Raw genomic sequence first — 11009 nt, 5'->3', positions numbered from 1 at the left:
TTTCCTGCTCACGCATCTGTCGGATAAGCTGTTTGGAGCCCGTCACTCCAGCCAGAGATTGTTTCTTTCCTACATCATGGTAGCCACAGTGTCTCTGGTCGGTTGGGCTACGTTATGTCTGGTAAAGGAAATAAATGAAAAAAAGGGGGCACGTTGAAGACAAAAGCATTTAAGCCCCAGACACATCTGTGAGCATGTGTGGGACACATTCGTGGGCTGGTTTGTCAGAAGAAGGGATGTAAAAGCTGTGCCCCCGGTTGTGCTCAGCAAATCAAAGGGTGGAAGAAAGAAGGAATTCCTCAGCTCTGGCTACGCCTGCAGATCTTGCCCAAATGTTGCTGGCGTGCCGCTTCCCCTCCCGGCAGCGGGGCTCGGGGCAGCGCGGGGAAATCTGGGGTGCAGACTAGCCCCTGCTGCAGATTTCACATCTCCAATGCCCCCCAGGTCTGCACTGTGGGAACCCAGAGTCGGCACTGTGCAGTGGGAGGGCGGGAGGGCTGCAGGTAGCTCCTCAATGCTGATGAGAATGAACTCATCACCGGTCAGGAGAGCTCCAGGCTTCTCTCCCCAGTACAGCGTCAGGCCAGGAGGCAGATGTTAGCGGAGGGGAGAGGAAGGACCATCAGGGTTTTGGCAAGGGTGAGTTTTGGGGCAATGCAAGGAGGCAGTGGGAGGCAGCAGGGCTCCATCGCCTGCAGCGGCAGCAAGCAGCGGCAGCCCCGATGTCCCCTGCATCCCCAACGCCACCTCACTCAGATCTCCTCCCAGCCCCATCAGGGCACGTTGGGGGGTGTCAGCGCCTTGCTATCTCCCTTTGCACGTTTTTACTTTGCATGCAGGGGCTGCAATAGAGAAGAGAATCTCACTTCTGTCATATAAACCCGGGGGAGCGTCTAAAAACCTTTCCCGACGGAGGGACGACTCTGCTCTCTCACGGCGAAGCACCGGAGGGTGTTTTGATAAACTGATCGTCTCCACAGCTCAAGTGGATGGGGGTTTCTGGAGAAAGTCCAGGGATTTTCTGCTCCATTTGACATCTCCCACACAGGCTCCTCCCTTTCTTTCCAAACAGAAGTGTTATTATTTTCCTCCTCTTTCCTTACCTTTTTTTTTTTTTTTCCAAAGGGAATCAAGATATGGGATAGGAAGGGACACAAACAAACAAATAAACAAAAAGCCAAGAGAAATTGCATTGAATCATGCAGAAGAAGGCCCACTCCTTTCAAATGGAACTGAAGAGCCAAGAAAATTCTGAGAAAAATGGAGTTTAACGGGAAAAGTGCATGGAACAAAATGGAGTTTTCTTCATTGGAGACTGTTTTGCAGGAATGCCTGTGAGTTCTCCAGCAGCCCTGCTCCTGTGCTGCCTGCCCAAGCACAGGGACCACGGGCATGGCCAGAGCCCAGTCCTCATCTCCATCCTCGAGAATCCCTTCGTGGAGAACTAACCATGTTCCCACTGTAAACCATGCATTAACCTTACACTGATACAGGGATTGATTAATATTTCATTTTAAGTGATGTCTCTGGGCTCTCTGTTACTTGACTGCTCAGTTGGAAGCACCAACAAATATTTTGTGTTTTAGCAAAGAACAGACAGCGGGAGCACGCTAATGACATCTCTGATGTGGTGTCGTGGTTCAATATTCCCTGTTTCCCGACCAACCCAGACATCTCCAGCTACTTCCCCCGCAGACCCCTCTTTCTGTTGCGCTGCAGCCATCTTCCCAAGGGCTCTTCTCCCAGTATGGACGTTCCAGAATGATAAATTAATTACAACTTGCATTAAAACCAGTGCATCTCAATATGAGCTCTGTCATAATCGCAGATAAATGAGGTATCTGGATGAACACAGTGAAAACTTCTCTTCGTTGAAGCCATTTATAAAGCACAAGTATGCCAGAATTAGGCCAGTCCTAATAAACAGGCCGGGACAACAGTGATTAGGCATGAAACTGAACGATGGTAAATGTTTTAATACAATAGTTTATACAAGTAGTATAAAAAAATATCTCACAAGCATGTTACCTGAACGATAAATTAAAACGGAGCCTCAAATAATGATAACAATGTAAAACAATTTGTGAAGCCTTTTCTAAGCAGCACCCTGGTTAGATTCCAAAGAAAATACATGCAAAAAATATTCAAAATCCCACATGTTACATTGACTTTGGCCAGCTCCCAGCTCTTGGGGATAAAACTTTCTCCCAAAGTTTTGCAAATAAAACAAGTTCTTTGAATGAGGGCCTGATCCTGCCAGCTGCTGAGCATCCTCTGTTCTTACTGAGGTCATTGATGTCTACAGTTTGTAGACTAGATCTAATGCATAGGTCAAAAAATATCATCCAATAATGAAATCTATCATATCAAACACACAAAAACCCAAAACTCTCAAGGTCCACCCCTCAGTTGTGTAATGTTTTTTTTTTTTAAATGAAAAACATCAGAGATTTGAATACTTAAGTCACTGCTGGAAGCTGTTCCTGCATGTGAAAGACTGGCCGTGAGGCCTGCCTAACGGGACGGCTCCTCTCAAGGTCGGGGCCAAACCCTCCTTGCTCCACTGGTGGGAGCAGCCTGATGCTTGGAAGCCACTTCTGGAAATGCTCCTGCGCACAAGCAGCCCGCTCGCCTCCGAGCACGGTGCAGGATTGGGCTCTGAGCCCTTAATCCCTGCGGTAAGATGTGGAACACTGCACACAAGATGTAGCAACAAAGCAGATTTAGTTCAAGGTTAGTCTCAAGAACCCTTATCTGATCACTGACAGTAATTTATCACGCAGAACCCATCATTAGTGTCAAGCTGTTTTATTACCCACTAACTTAACACTGTTTTACCAAGAGTCAAGTGTGATGTCACTCATGTTAAAGTAATTTACAGCTAATAGATATGAGGTAGGAGTCAACGTTGGCTTGCTGAAATCCTTTCATACTCCGTTTGCTCGCTCCTTTCATTTTGCCCAGTAGGCAAATGAGAGAGCAAGGAGAGGTGGCAATAAAGGGGAAACCATCCACATGCGTGTGTGTCCATGCACGCACAGGGGAGCTTTAAAATTTCCCAGCATCTTCTCACTTTAAATACAAAAATTAACCCATACCCATGAACTCTGATATTGCAGACTTGAAGTGGCCAGTAAGATTTAAGAGACAATAGCTAATAATCTGGTCTGTGAGATAAGAAACGTGTGATGCTTTGGTCATGTGGAAGCTCCAGCACATCAGCAGAGAGGAAATCCCTCCTGGAGTCGCATCATGTACCTCAAAAACCCGCGAAATCTACCTCACCTTGAAAGAGTAAGCTTGGGCTGATTTGTCGTTCCCTTTTCAGCAGTCTTAATTTTCAAGGAGAGTTCCCTTCACTTGGGCCACGAAGAGAAGTTACAGAAACCTCGATAACGGGTTTTGTTACAAAAAATGGAGACTTGCATATGAACGTTGCTTTCGTTCCCTGCCTTTCCCGTCTCTCCAGCCAATTCTGTTCAGTCATAAGGTCAACCCCAGTGCAGACTGTGTTTATAAGAGAATACATTTCCCATTTCCAAGCACTTGCCATCTCCTCTAATGAATCCTCCTGCTGACGTCTCCAGGATCCATATTGCTAGCCCGCTAGACTTTCAGAGATAATCCTGACTAATGTGTATATACTCAAAGAAGAGGTTTATTGTGGAGAATTGTACGTTTGGGATAAGGGAAAGGGCATCCTATATCAGTTCACCTCTCCAATTTTATACCCATTAAAAACATTTTAAATCACTCTATCTGCTCTTATTTCCCCTGGAAGTTCCTAAACTCTGGGCTATTTGCATGGCGACTTCAAAAGGAGGTGTGACCCTTTAAGACACTGCAGAAAAGCCAGAGAAGGTCTCCAGGGATTAAATTTTAACAGTTTTGGGGACCTCAGGCAAATATCTTGCTTTGACAACACACCTGGACTGTAAATCATTGGAACATCACTGTTGTCAGCCCTGTCAATAACTGTCCTGGTCTGTAAATTCTGTTTGATCAAACAACTCTTGGAAACACACGATTTCAATGGTGACCTCAGCTTCAACCCGCAGCGCCGATTGTATGCAGATTGGCCAACGTCCCCTGAAAGGAAGACCCCGATGTTTGGCTGCAGGAAGGGGCTGGCCGACCAGATGTGGGGCTAAAGGTTTGGAAAAGCTGGGCAACGGCTAAACTCTACCTAGAGATTGGCCTGGGTACAGTCAGATTCAGCTCATGATTTTCTTCCCTTCCATGGGGAGCTGAATGAAGCCTTGCCAGGACTTCTGCTTCTGCATATCTTTGCTCTCTTAAAATCGCTCCAGTGGTTCCTTGTAACACATGGCTTTGCTCAGCTTGTTTCTGCGAAATCTCAGGAGCGAGTGGGAGATTGCAAGTGGCCCGTTGCCATGTCCTTCCCTCAGGCGCTGCTTTGACCACAGGACTGGTGGGACCCCACTGGGTAGGACCAGCTGCAGCTCATACCTGGTGCAAAACTCAGGATCTGCCTTAACTTTGCATTTTCAACTCCAGAGAAACAGGAAAAAGCTCTCCCCTCCTTCTCCCCAGCTCCAGAGTATTTGACCATGAAAGCCACCACATCTCTTGGGCAGGTGGGGCGCCCAGAAAGCGAAAGAGATGCTCTGCTCCCCGCTTTGGCCAAACCAGCTGCCTCTCCACCTCTCCCTCCTCATACTGCCTTTCCAACTAATTGGAGCCATGTTTTCATGCCAAAGCAGATGAAAAATGCAGCCAGCGAGGGCTGAGAGGTTGCTGCGAAGGTGAAAAATGAGGCTAGGAGAGGTCAGAGATACAGCCAGAGAGATGGAGAGAAGTGGGAAGGGGAGTTTCGCGAGGTGGAGGAGAAGATTTGCTGACCCAAACCAGGGCAGTTCAGATGTGGCAGAGAAGCTATGAAAGGAAAGCACAGCCTGCAAATTCAGTGAGCAAAGGCAGGAAAAATATTCGGCATAGGGGTATTAAAATCAAGTGTAGCAAAGCGGTGCAGGGAACATTAAATTTAGTTCTAGTAGATAGGAAAGGCGGCATCATTCATTTGCCACATCCTTTCAGTACCTTGCTTACGAGAAGTCGTAGTGCCATTTCTCCCTCATGGAAGATTGTTTTTAGATGCATAAAATATGTGAGGAGAGAGGTGCAAAATGAAAATTAGCTCATAATGCAGATAGTGTCCCGAATTCCTCCCTAGGGCATCTGTGTTAACTTCAGTGGGAGACTTCCACCAGAGATTAATTCAGACCTGTGTTTGTAAGTGCCCGTCTGTGTAATGCCGGCATTTTGAGTCAATAACTCTGCACCAAGACTGCAATGGGATAAAGAAGTTCTTCTAGTTAGAAATGCCAACATTAAGCGGACAGCGAGCATTAATATCACAGCTGACTTTGGGCAGAAAATTCATAGGATGTGGAAGTCTGTCCCTGTTATTGCAGAGTTAAATAAAACGCCACTCAGTAAGATGAGAGGGAGGCATGTTTTTGGGACCATGCCGCCTTCTGGGCCTTCAGAATCAAATCCGTGCAGCCTCCTGATTAAAAAAACAGACTTCTGCAGCCCTTCAGACCTTGGAAGAAGAAACCATCTTTAAAGCAGCCAGATTCTCAAGCAGTTGGATTTACTAAGCACTTAACTTATTACTATTTATTTTTAAAATCCAAAATTTCTCACCTCCATCTACTCTGTACATACACCTAATGGTAAAAAAAAAATGAGGATCTGGGTTCAGAGCAGTTATAAAAACTTCAATAGATTTACCCCACTGCAACGCAGGTTCTTCTGGACTGAAGCTACCCACAGAAGAGGGCAGGCAGACACTTTCTGGCAGCTAGCAGACCTCCAAACCCTTCCATGCTTCCCTCTGAGCGAGCAAGCACAGAGAACCTGGAATGTCCCCAGATGGTGAGGGGGCTGCAGAAACCGTGAGGACGGTAACACAGGTCCAGCCTTACTGCAGGAAGGCTTGTGTAAACTCTCCAGGAAGATGTCTCTGTTCTTTGGGTAATTTGGGAAGACATACCTCCAAATGAGACCTGTCTTCAGAAGCCATAGACCATCCAAAAGCTATAAACCAAACATTAGGGTGAGTGAATGCTCTGTCATTTTCCAGATAGGGGTTTTAATGTTGTATTGAAAAAAAAAAAAAAAAAAAAAAAAGTCTTTCCACCAAGAAGACTGGTTGGAAGAATATCCAACTGGGAAGAAGGGGCAGAGCACCAGTCAAACAACAACTTCTTGGTCTCCCACTTTTCTCCCAGGTAGATGAAGTCAGTAATGACTCCTGAAAGTCATGGCACTCCTAAAGAGTAACAAATCTGAGGGTCTCCATATTTGCCAACTGGATTCTTCTTTTTTAATCCTTGAGATCTCCCCATTTCCAGTTTTTTTCTCAGCAGCCACGTAGTGAGGCTCTTTGTTTATGAGAACGCTGCTGTTGATATTAGATCTCATGACTCCAGAGTCTGAAGCTTTAAGGAAAAACACCCAGTATCACGGGACTTGAAACAAAAAAAAAATGAGCTCATACCCCAGAGATGTCCAGCTGGGAGATTCCACTTTATGGAAACGCTCAACAAAGTTCTCTGAGTGACTTGGGCACCAGTGTTCCATCTCCCAACATTTAGCAGTAATGTAATGGTCCCAATTTCCTTCCCTGGCACGGGAAGAGCAAGATCCCTTGCACGTTTCTCCCAACCAAGCAACAACCAGGTTACATCATGACTTTGGTGGCCGAAGCTCCTGGCTTTCCTCCCTCCCCCACCCCAGGAACAATGGCTAACTGTTCTTTTTCCATCTATAAATTTGTCTGAGTTAACAGTTCCCAAGATCTGGCAGCAAGCTGGAGCTGGGAGTGAGCTGAGAGATAGGAGAGTGACAGTCTGAAATGAAACACAGAGCTGCTGGGCCTGCAGCCGTCAGACAGGAGCCTGGCTCCCTCCCTTAAAGATTAGCGAGACTCCTTCGCTGGAGCCCTCCGCATTCCCCAAAATCCTAGCAACAAAGTGCTGTCTCTCAGCCGCCAATGAATCATGTGAATTTAACCTTTCACCTGGCCACAAGGAGGTTAATATACCAAAATAGCCGCGGTTTTTTTTTTTCTTTTCCCCATTTATTGCCCGCAATGGCAGCGGGGAGCGCGGTGGAAACCCAGTGTAGCTGAAAAGGCTCTGGACGCGGTTTTGTGTCAGAGCTCTTTGCTCACCAACCTCTGCCAGGACCAGGCTGGCGTCGCCAGCACCAGCCCAGCGCACAGGGGCTGGGGTTTCTTCAGGAAAATCGTTTCCGTTTCACCGTACGGAAGATTTTTGCCTCTCGTTGCCTGGCCGGTGGCTGGCTGTGCCCTCCGGCTTCGACCTCACGAGCATTGACACGCACAAGAAGTTGTGTACACAAGGCGGCCCCCAGCGTGCCCACACGGCCGGAGCCTGAGTCACTGGCTGCTGCCGCCTGCTCTGCCCGTGGCAAAACTCCTGGAGAAATTCCCAGGTAGGGTCAGATCCTCACCCCCTCCTGAGGCTGGATGTCCTTGTCCTCTGAGCTTGGGGCAAAGCTGGAGCCCGCAGAGTCCCCCCGATCAAATAAATCTGGAGACCACAGTTTGCCCATCTGCAAAAAAAAAAAATAAAAAGGCAATTTATGGCTCCTGGGGTACTCAGAGCAGGGGTGCTGCAGCCCTGGCCCGTGCTCACCGGCCCTGCCATCCTCAGCCCAAGGGTTTCACAACTGCTGTGAAATCTGGAGCTTTCTGTTAAAACAGCCTGGAAGGAAAATGGATTTTAAACAGTTGGGGCCAAAACCACACAAGCAAAAGTCACTTTCAGGAGACACATGCCATGTTACCCATTTTAGAGGGGCACACATCGCAGTCTGCGTTTTGTACCCTAAATATTGAAGAAGAGGGGTGGGTTTTGCAGCCATTGTTGGCTCGGGAGCGGCTGGAGGAATGGCTGAGGCTGAATGTCTACAACAGGTCAGTACAGCAGGCAACGCCAGCATTTCTGGACATCTTTTATTGTCCGTGCCACTGAAACCCTTATGGGCTAAGGAAGAAAATAAAATTTCAGAGTAAGAGGGGGAAAGATTTTAAATATTTCCCCCACTCGTTTCTCACAACCTCCCTTCCTAAGAGCCACTGCCACATGCATCTAACAGGAGATAAATATTTTTTTGGTGGAGCTCGCTGTTTATTTAACCCTTTTGAGACACAGCCTTCTGGCATCCCCTGACTCCTCCAGGTACAAAGCCCTGCCGTCCCTGCCTGCCTCAGTCCTTGCCCCCAGCCCCGCGCTGCCTAGGGCCTCCCCCAGCCCCGGCCGTGTCCGTCCCTTCTCTCTTCTCTCCAGCGCTGCCCCACGAATCAGCCCGGTCTTGGCCTCGGAAAGGACCTGAGCTCTGTCCCTGGGCAGAGGGCAACGCATCCCTTGGAGACTGGGTAGGAAGAGGCCGGAGGGAGGACGGAGGGAGGGATGTGGGCCGAGGGATGGGGACCACGGATGCGGGCTGGGGGATGTAAACCCCACTGGACCCCTCCAAAGGGGTCCCTGCAGTTTGCAAGCCACCGGGCCTGGCGAAGCAGCCCCCGAGGAGCTTGCTCTACTCCCGGGCAGCTCATCCTTCTTTTGGGAGCCGGGGAGCAGAGCCAGGAAGCAGAGCCGGGAAGCAGCCCAGTGCTGCCCTCGAGGCTGCAGGGACCAAATACTCGCTGGATTTCCCGTTGCAGAGGGATGCTCGAGGTGGACCCAGTACCGGCTGCCGGGCGGGTGGCCCCGGGGCTGAGCTCCGCCGCTGGGCACCGATTTGGGCTCGGCTCTAACGTCGGGGTTCACCGTCCCTGGCACCCCCGAGGGCGACTGGCTGCCAGGCGCCTCAGAGCCCCGGGAAAGGATGCTGCAGCCCGTGGGAGGCAGAGGGGGAAAAGAGGACATATTTAATCAATTTGTAACCTCCCGAGGTACCGAGGGGGAACGTGAACCCACGATTCCCCACTCAGGGTGCGCCCTGCCCCGCGCAGAAGCACCGAGTGCGTTTCTGCCCTCCTCTCTCCACTTTTCTTATTCTTCTCTCAGTTTTCGTTGGCGGGGAGGGGGAGCTAAAAGCCCCCCTCGGCGTCCTCGCAGGACGCTCCCACGCGTCCGCCCCCGAGCAGGACTCACAAATCAGCCGGAGCGGGATTAGGGCCGAGGGGCTGGGGCGCCGGGCAGTCTGTCCCGGCCCGGAGGAGCCTCACCTGGGGCGGTCAGGGCTCCCTGGGGAGCCGTGCCGAGCCGTGCCGAGCCCAAATCGGACCCAAGGTCTGCCTGGACGGGGGGAACAGGGAGAGGACACCTCTCCCTAACTCGGTCCCTGCTCCCCAAAAGCAGCCGTGTCCCGCTGGAAGAGCAGAGCCAGGTCGGACCCAGGCCGTCTAACGGACCGAGAGCCCGGCAACGGATGTGCAAAGCTGCCATCGGGGTGACACCGGGCTCTCCCGGAAGGCCTTCTCCTGCCCCAGGGCTTAGATTAGGGGGGTTTGTGTCCGTCTAAGCCTCGACGCGAGCTAGGTCCCGGGCACCCTGTGCCCGGCTGCCACGTCGGGGGTGCCCTCGGTGGGGCAGGGAGAGCCAGGGATTCCTCGCCCGTCCCCACAGGAAGGGACCCGCACAGCGCGGGCCCCCCGTGTCCCACACCCCGGCGTGATTTCCCCGGGCACACTGCAAGGGCATTGCCGCGGGCACCGGTGCCACGCTGGCACCTTTCCTCCTTGCTTCACCTAAAGCATCGCCCACGCCGGGCCTTCCTCACAGGAGGAGCCCCCACTCTCCCACTCATCGACCACAGTCCGAACTTCTACAGACACCCAAACAGCAGCGACAGGGATGCAGGTTGTGAGCACCGGGTGCTCCCAACGTGGGCAGCCCCACGCAGGGACAGGAATATGGGGCCAGTCCAACTGTGGCTGCTGTGAAAACCCACCCGGGTCAGAGCACCTGCATGTGGATCCCTACACGGTGGAACCCCTCCGTGGAACCCCCTCCCCGTGGAAATCCCCCCGTGGAAGCCGCCGCCCCTCACCGCGGCCTCTGGTCTCGGCTGCCCGGTGGGGCGACAGCCCAGCAACCTCGGCACCGCCGGGAGAGGATCCAGTGCTGCCGCGGGGAGAAAGTGTTTTGAAAATTTGATTAAAAAAAAAACCAAACAAACAAACAAAAAAAAAAAAAAGCAAAAAACAAAACAAGTGGATGGGTCTGAACACAGACACGCAACACGTCCACGGGTGGGTTTTCGCTTACGGCGGTTTCCTCTGGCGTGAACGTGCTCACGGGGTAAATCCCTCCGGATTTCACCAGCGCCTCGTTTCTTGCAACGTTTTCACGTTTATTCGAATGCCAGAAGAGATCTGAGCGGGCAGTTCACACGTGTTTAAAAAAAAAAAAAAGTAATAATAGAATAAATCACAGTTAAAGAACACCTCGAAATTGTAAAGCTTGGAAACCCACGCGTCCCCACGGCTTCACCCCGTTTTTAACAACCGAAACGAAACGAAGAAAGCTCCGGCTGCGGCTCAGCCGCAACTGCGGAGGGGTTGGGGCTGATTTTCCGCGGGGACGTTTCTGCCCGTGCCGAGCAGGAGCCTCCTCGGGTTGTTATTTCTTTTTCTATTGCTTTCCCCCCCTTTTTTTTCCTTTTTTAAATTTTTTTCCTTTTTTTTTCTTTCTTTTTTTTTTTTTTTTTTTTTTGCTTTTGCTCCGCGGACACAGGGATACCCTGCGAGCCGTAAACTTGCTTTTGCGAGCAAGTAAATACATCTCCAGCCAGTTGCGTTGCATTATTCCGAGGGAAATAGCTGGCATTCCTGCACCAGTTTATTTTGGAGCTGAAATTTCCCACCCTTCCCGCAGCGCTGGTCCCTGCGGAGCCGGGACTGGAAGGGCTCCCCCCGGGTGCCGGGACCCCACGGCCGGGCAGGGCTCAGGGGGGGTTACAGGAGGGCTCCTGGAGCCTGATCCTGTCCGGTAGGAAAGCACTGTCCA

This window comes from Chlamydotis macqueenii, chromosome 16 (genome assembly GCF_036417535.1).
Source record: "Chlamydotis macqueenii isolate bChlMac1 chromosome 16, bChlMac1.mat, whole genome shotgun sequence".
Lineage (NCBI taxonomy): Eukaryota > Metazoa > Chordata > Aves > Otidiformes > Otididae > Chlamydotis > Chlamydotis macqueenii.
Note: the sequence above shows the minus strand (reverse complement) of the source record.